At 39.7% G+C, this 8,006-nt stretch overlaps 1 long non-coding RNA gene across 3 annotated transcripts; it reads left to right on the top strand.

The window, feature by feature from the left end:
• Positions 1-1,867: 1,867 nt before the first annotated feature.
• Positions 1,868-7,528, top strand: LOC102155885. Of its 3 annotated transcripts, none has more exons than XR_005358873.1 (7): positions 1,868-2,104; positions 2,340-2,510; positions 2,647-2,803; positions 2,983-3,119; positions 4,029-4,235; positions 6,922-7,132; positions 7,338-7,528. It is a non-coding gene; the product is annotated as an uncharacterized LOC102155885 (long non-coding RNA). The 3 variants fall into 3 exon arrangements; XR_005358871.1 differs by having other exon boundaries at positions 3,906-4,235; XR_005358872.1 differs by lacking the exon at positions 6,922-7,132 and having other exon boundaries at positions 3,906-4,235.
• Positions 7,529-8,006: the final 478 nt, after the last annotated feature.

Below are 8,006 nucleotides of genomic sequence, written 5' to 3'. Positions count from 1 at the left end.
ATGTATATTTTAATATATGTATCTTTAAATATATAAAATTTTTAGACATAATATATTTTTAATATATAAAAATCTTTCAAATATAAATTTTTATATATAAATTTTTAAATATAAATATAATGTTGAATCTACTCAAACATGTTTTTAAAAAGTAAATGATTGACATACATTAACATGAAAACACTATTATCGGCACCACATCTAACAGCCCGTTACAGGAGACAACACTAGTTGGCAACCCCCGGGGGAAGGGGTGCTGAGAACTGGTGGCTTATAAAACAGAAAACTAACCCTGTTAAGATTTTAGAAGACCACCTAGATTGCCAACTCAGCCGGCACAAGGTGTCCCGTTAACTGAAAGCATCCTGGGTCTGGATAGATCCTCACTGCTTTAGCAATTAGCCTTCCAAAAACACACGGTGGGCCCTTGCTGGCATCTTTACGAGACCCCCGAAGCACCTGCATGGAGAGGCTGAAGATACTGTTTGTTCTGGAAAGGCCAAACCTTGGATGATGAAACAGGCTTGCGTAGACGAAGCTGTAAGGAAAGCCTACTTCCCCATGGGCATCTGCTCTTGGCCAGTCCTCAATAAAAGTGACCATTAAAGGGCCAAATAACACCGAGGCTGACAGCACAGATGTGGAGGGCAGAGGTTAGTCAGGTCCAGCTCACACCTGTGGGTCAGCTCCCCCCACCAGCCCCCGTGTGCAGAGAAACCAGACCCTCAGGAGTGAAAGATCAAAAAAACGCTCCCCAGCTCATTTCACCCAGTCCCAGGCACCAATGCCAGGGCTGCCCTCCTGTTCCACTTTGGAGGGTCTGGTGGTGTGAGTCTGGGGTGAGAACAGCCTTCCCTGGGATCATACTGCTGGGGCATTAGGAAGTCTTCATCTCCCAAGGGGGTAAAGTCGGTACTGTACAAACTGCAAGAGTTTTTAGATGTGCAAACCCCTTACTTTCAAGGGGCTCAAACCACTGTCTCTGTGTATACTCTTAAGGAAAAGAAAATTCTCGTGAAACAAAAACTGACTGCAGCTGTGTCTGCTTTCTTGGCCGGTGACATCATTTGTCGTCTGGGTAAATAGTTCTCTCGCTTCAGCCTGTTTTGGGGCATCTTAAAAAATGAAGACCCATCGACACAGCATGGATGAGTTAGCAAGAGGTCAAAAGTATGGATGTGCATACGTATATGAAATATCTGAATTGCTCCTAAATATGGGAGAGGGATTTTTAGTTTTCTTGGGAAGTCAGAGGGAAGACTTCAAGGATCTGATGAAAGGTAAGAGGGAAGTATAAGAAATATTTAGAGCAGTGGTACTCGAACTTTTGCTGAATGCTAGAATCAACTGGAAACCTTAAACATGCCGATGATCTCACCCCATGTGCCTAACTCTGTAGAGATTTGAGGGGAGGCACTGACCAAGCCATTTATATTCAAATGTTTTAACATTTAAAGGAAGCCAGGAGTGAGCAAGAGCTTGAGAATGTCCAGGCAACAAACAGTTGGGTTGTCCAGGCTACAAGGGGAAAGTGACTTTGGTGATCATGGTGCAGAAAATACAAAAACAGAGGGTTTCTGGGTGGCTCAGTGTTGAGTGTCTGCCTTTGGTTCAGGTCATGACTCCGGGGTCCTGGGATCAAGTCCTGCATTGGGCTCCCTGCAGGGAGCCTGCTTCTCTCTCTGCCTGGGTCTCTGCCTCTGTGTCTCTCATGGATAAATAAACAAACTATATTTTTTTAATTTTTTAAAAAAGAAAATATCAAACAGAAAGGATTCACACTCCTGGGAGCCCCTAGCGGAGGTGAGACGAGAGATTAGGCATTGTGAGCCTCAAGCCTAAATTCTTCTCACTGGATTCTAGAACCCCATGACCTGATGCTCACGCTCCGTCACTGCCATGATGTTGATTAAAACTGGAGCTCTGGAAAAACAAAACGACTTGGCATAAACCAGACTTGGCCTTCGAAGACTTACCCCTGGGGATGTTTATGTTCTAAAGTAGATTATTTATTAATGATCCCACATGAACTCAGACTGTACGATCATTACCGATTAGCCACGTTTCTTGTTTGTTTTCTTAAGGGAAAGAACTTTGCTTTGAGGTGAGCAAGCAGGGGTAGAGACATAAAGAATATGAATGAACTTCAAGTGAAGTAACTATTGGCAAGTCACAAACAGCCCTGTTCAGAGAAGGTTTTTATTAAAACCATATTCAATTTATTATTATTTTTTTAATGAGTCTTTAGGCAAAACTGACCCTGGGTTCTCCAGTCACAATTTTTTTAACTTATTTTTTCCTCCTTCCTGGCCTTCTTTTTTTTTTTTTTTTTTTTTTAGCTCTGTTCTGCAAAATTCACAGAAACCAATTTTAAATCTTCAGGATATCATGTGTTCTAAATTATCTTCTTTACCTTTACTGAGAACTGCGTCTACAGAGAAGCATGAAATCAAGAGAGGCAGAGATGAGATAAATGTGAAAGCATCCAACTCAGACATGGCACAGAGCAGGTGCTCCACAAACTAGTACTTCACCCACTGACAAACAAACATCCCATGTTAACAAAGCAATACTTTGTGCCTCTTTCTGGCTCTCTGCTAGGTTTTTATATTAATGTTCTCTGTATTTATGTTTAATTTTGTATAGCTTTTGCCAACATTTTATTCCAGAAGGGAAAGCTTTGCCAATGTAATGCAACCACGGAAATGATAAAAATATATAAAGAAAAAAAAAAGACTTTCTTCCTAACCTCTTTGCTTTCTGACACTTGCCTCGGTATCCAATGTTAACAACCAGATGCCAGGTAAGGAGGAGCTTGTTTTATTTTCTTTACCAAATTGGGTCATACTATATATTTAAATGTAACTTGTTTTTCTCCCTTAAAATATTCATCTAGGTTAATACATATGATCTAATCACTCTATTTTACTTTATTTTATTTTATTTTATTTTAAATATTTTATTTATTTGTTTGATGGACAGAGCATATGAGCAGGATACAGTAAAGGGAGAGGGAGAAGCAGACTCCCCCTAAATGGAGAGCCTGATGGGCTCAATCCTAGGACCCCGAGGTCATGATCTGAGCCAAAGGCAGACGCTTCACCAACCAAGCCACCCAGGTGCCCCTCTTTTATCATTAATGTTGTTTGCTTTGGCCATTACAGTTTCCAAAACATATACATGTACTTTTAGGTGTAATCATTGTAAATGTGGTTATAACAACCTGTTGAGAGATAAAAAGGAAAGAATTTTATTTTTGTAGTAACTACTCCCAGCTGTGCTCTGTCAGATTCCCCTTTCCACAAAACCCCCATCACAGTTTAGTAGCTTTTGTTTGATTCGACAGCCTCATTTGAGCTCAGAAGAGTCGATCTCTTCTAAAATTTGAATCGCACCTTTGAATCCAAGCTGTGCTTCCCGTCTTGTCCTCCCCATGTCCCAGTACAGGCCACATTTGTGTCGCCGGCCAACTGCAAGTGAATAATGTTTCCAGTGAATGCTGAGCTGAGAAAGAGGAGTAACTTAGCCCTTTTGATCTCAACTAGGTTTTAACCTTGGGAGAAAAAAAAGAAAGAAAAGAAAAGAAATAGTTACTCAGCCCCCATACTATCCTGGGAAATATCCTAAGCCCTAAGTCTCTTATTTCTGTAGACTAAATTTGCAGAGATATGCTGCTGGGCCAAAGGATGTGTATTTTTATTGCCGTTATTACTAGATTACTTTCCTAAAATGCCAAACCGATTCACTGTCCCCAAGGCAGGGTTTCAGAATACTGTTCCCTTGTGTCCTGGCCATTGGTAGATGTTTATAATTTTCACTTTTATGCCAGTCATCTTGATAACGCATCAATACACAGTATGCTAAAAAAAAAATGTATTCATGGTTTCACCTTTGGACCTCTACAGGACTGAAAAAAGAATCAAAGGCATTGAATACATGGGCATGAGTCATTGAACAAATATTTAGTGAGATCTAGGTGTCTTGATTTACACAGTGAAGAAACTAAACAGCATGCCTTTCATTATCAGCTCTTGAAGATTCTGATAATCATGACTCTCCTTATGCAACTGGGGACTGCTTAGCCAAGACCCTGCTCCTGGAGAGTGAGCAAATAAACACGTTTATAAGAAACAGATGGTAGTACGGAGACTTTTCATTGTAACAAATAGTGTGTCAAGATGATGACTTTCTTCTCAAAGAATCGCAAAGAACTGGGATTTCCTTTGGTGTGAGAGGTAGGTGTTGCCAGGCATCAAGCAGACCTCCAATCTGAGTGCACAAATGATGAAGATAAGGATGGGGGATTGCCCACATATTTTAAATACCAACGGTAAGATGGTCTCCAGATCTGACTGCATCTGAAACGAGACTTACTCACGTTTCACCATCTTCCCAGTTTGGGTTGCATCTTCTTTGAGAGCTGATTGGTTTTCTATTCTCAGACGTCCTTTTGATAGATGTGTCACTTTGGAAACATTCTGGGTTTGAAAAGAGAAATCAGGGTATTTCTAGGGAGTTATACCAATAAGCTTCTGGTATTGATAGCAGTGAGGACATTTTTAAGGAGTTTCTAAGTACAAACAGTTAATGGGGGTCAGAATTATTTATGTGCCATTGAAGATGATTAAAACGCTGCCACTCATATAATTTAAGTCCCATCTACCCCCCTGATACACGGTCTGACCCCTTCCTTCATTTTCTTCCCAAGTACTGTGACCCAGATCTTAACAGTGGAAAAACCCTTTTTAGTGACAGTAGGAAAATCAGGGTTTCATCTTCATACAAATTAGAAATTTGGAATTTCATAATTACAGAGTACTGCAAGGGGAAGCTTCACCTGAATACCTAGGTTTGAAATTCCAACCCGTTCCAAGTATAGACTAAATGGACTACTTTTCCCACTCCTAAGCTTAAAAGGTACTTTTCTAGTGAGTTCTAAGAGGGTTTTAATCTCTGCTTTCAGTCTGGTTGCCATTCCTACCATATCGTCCTGCCACTTTGTAGGATTATTTTCATTCCTGGATTCTACAGGCATCGCTTACCAAATATATATATATTCTCTTTAATAACAAACCAAGAAAAAAATCACAATACTGGAAACTGGCAGGCAGGCATTTCTAGAGGAGTTTCTACTGGATGTAAGATCAATGGTTGGATTGAGCAAAAGATACTGATTTATTTTGAGGGGCACCAAGTATCTCTTAAAAAATCAGAGGTGACATGAAAGAGAGTGGCTCATAGTGATCCTTCCACCATTTTTTGTCCCAACATTTACGGCAACCAGGAATCAATGTAACTAATCTTCTACCTCGAGCATAGGAGATAGTTTTTGACAGGGCCCGACAAGGTAGAAAATACTTCCTACATAGTGGAAAGAGGCTGACTTTACAAAATCAATCAAAATATAACCCACAATGAAGAAAAGTGTTATGAGTATTTGGATGCTCAATCACAGACAACCAGTACAAGTAGAAAGCAAACACCAAGAAATTAACAGAAACATATTCTATGAGACTTTTTATGTATTTTTAGACTTGCCAGATGAATTGGACACAGAAAAAATAACATAGCAAAGCACATTGCTAATTAAGGATGATTATGTTTTTAATATACTGTATTATCTGTTCTAGAAATAAAGAGCATAATTCATTTCTCAAACATCTGTAGAACATTTATAAAAACTGATCATATCTGAGGACATTAATAAAGGCTTAATGAATTCCCAAAAGTGAAAAGTATACAGATTAACAAAAAGTACCAGAGAAATATTGGTTCATGACAACGAAAGGTTTAATTACAGAGGCTCTAACCAATGAAAACTTTAAGTTCTAAATGATTCTTGAGTAAAAGAAAGTTAAAAGAAAATACAACTGTAGGAAAAAGGGTCCCTGGGTGGTTCAGTGGTCGAGCATCTGCCTTTGACAGGTTAAAGAAAACCTATTTGGGAGCCTGAATTAATAAGGAATTCTCAGCCAAATTTGGGCTAAGGTAGAAAAAGTAACAAGGTTTATTTCTACAATTTTTTTGGCCTTAAAAGTCCTTGTCTCTAGTGATAAGGATGTCTTTTTTGCTGCTTAGTACAGTGAGGGTGACTTCCACATGGGAGATTTATTTCCTCCTTTAGGAAGAGAAGGATCTCATTGCCCTGGCACTGGCTGTTTCCCAAGCAGCTTTAGTGCAAAATAATCAATACACTATCGGGGGCTTGCCCTTGGTGCCTATAGTTGATTAGCTTGGAAGGTCCTCCAGAAAAATCTAATGGAGAAAAATAAAACCTCTTATTTATTTATTCATGAGAAACACAGGGAGAGAGGCAGAGACATAGGCAGAGGGAGAAGCAGCTCCCTGTGGGGAGCCCGATGTGGACTTGATCCCAGGATCCCAGGATGACACCCTGAGCCAAAGGCAGATGCTCAACCACTGAGCCACCCAGTTGCCCCAGGACCTCTTTAGAAATAAATAAAATGTGTATGGGGAGCATGGGGTGGCACAGTCAGTGAAGCGTCCTGCTCCTGGTTTTAGCTCAGGTCATGATCTCATGGGTTGTGAGATCGAGCCCCACATCAGGCTCTGTGCTCAGCATGGAGTCTGCTTACTTGGGTTCTCTCTCTCCCCTGTCTCCCTCTCCACAGTTTGTGCATGCACACTATCTCAAATAAATAAATAAGTTAATTAATTAATTAATCTAAAAAAACTATATTATTTTCTTACCTAATTTCTAAAGATTGTCTTCTTATTTTCTTCTTTCTTTCTTCTTTCCTGTCTTTTCTTTCTCTCCTCCCTTTTATTTAAACAAGCATCCTGCTTTGCCAGGTGTTGATAAGCAATATGATTACAGATGTGACATAGTATTTATACACATAGTCCTAATTCTGGGGAGTTAGCAGCAATTCATTTATGTGCCCATTCATTGTTTGACAGTTACTGACCGGATGCACACTGTGTGCCCAAACACTGCTCTAGATGCTGAGGATAAAAGAATAAAATCAAACAAAAGCCCCTCTTCACGAAGCTCACATTCCAGTGTAGCAACATGAACATCAAAGAAATGAACAAATCAATGTATAATAAAATGTCAGAAAGTGACCCTCAAATTGGCGAGGATTGCTTATATTAGAGATGCCAGAATATGGTGAGATTTCACTTCCCTATATAATGTCTGTCTGTAATATTTACATTGGATAGTAGGCATGTATTTTATTTGTACAAGATAAAAATAGCTAGGATTAATCAAAAGACCAGGATAAGCACTGTAGTTCCATTTTATAAAAATACAGTAAAGGTATTAAGATTAACTTTTGTTTTCCCCTTATATTCTTTTTTGAATTATCTCATAGATAGGATTATAACTTCTACCATCAGAAGAGTGCTTTGAAGCATGAATTTTGCATCAGAAAGACATCATCCATGAATGTGTAAGACAGCATTCACAGCTCCCTTGGTCTTTCCAGCTTTGAGCTAGCTTCCCAACTTTTCCCACTAAATCACTCACTACACAGGCCCCTTATTTTACCTCATCATAAAGATCCTGAACCACTCTGGTTCTCTTTTGAGTGCACTTTTTTTGGTAATTTTGTTGTGGTGGTTAATGAGTCTTTTAAAAAGTTTTCCAAAATCAAAAGAAATGCCCCAAAGGAGTCCTGATGTGAAGAAGGCACAATAATATTATCTCCTAAAATTCATACAAATTCATTTGCCTTGTTAGTAGTGATAAGTCAGTGAACAAATAAGTGATTTACGCTAAGTCCTATTATGTCTGCCATCCTACCAAGTAAGAGTGGGATCCCAAGATGTTAACTGTCTGGAGTTCCGTTGTGCCAAATTACCTTTGGCCTGATTGCATCAAATACAATTGGTAATACTCAGCTAAAATGTGGTTAGAAACCAAGCCCTCTTTGGATGCCTGGGAGGCTCAGTGGTCGAACATCTATCTGCCTTTGGCTCAGGTCTTGATGCCTGGGTCCCTGGATCAAGTCCCCCGCGTCGAGCACCCTGCAGGGAGCCTG

This window comes from Canis lupus, chromosome 5, assembly GCF_011100685.1.
Source record: "Canis lupus familiaris isolate Mischka breed German Shepherd chromosome 5, alternate assembly UU_Cfam_GSD_1.0, whole genome shotgun sequence".
Lineage (NCBI taxonomy): Eukaryota > Metazoa > Chordata > Mammalia > Carnivora > Canidae > Canis > Canis lupus.
The sequence above is the reverse complement of the archived record's forward strand: the minus strand, read 5'-3'. Positions and strand labels throughout refer to the sequence as shown.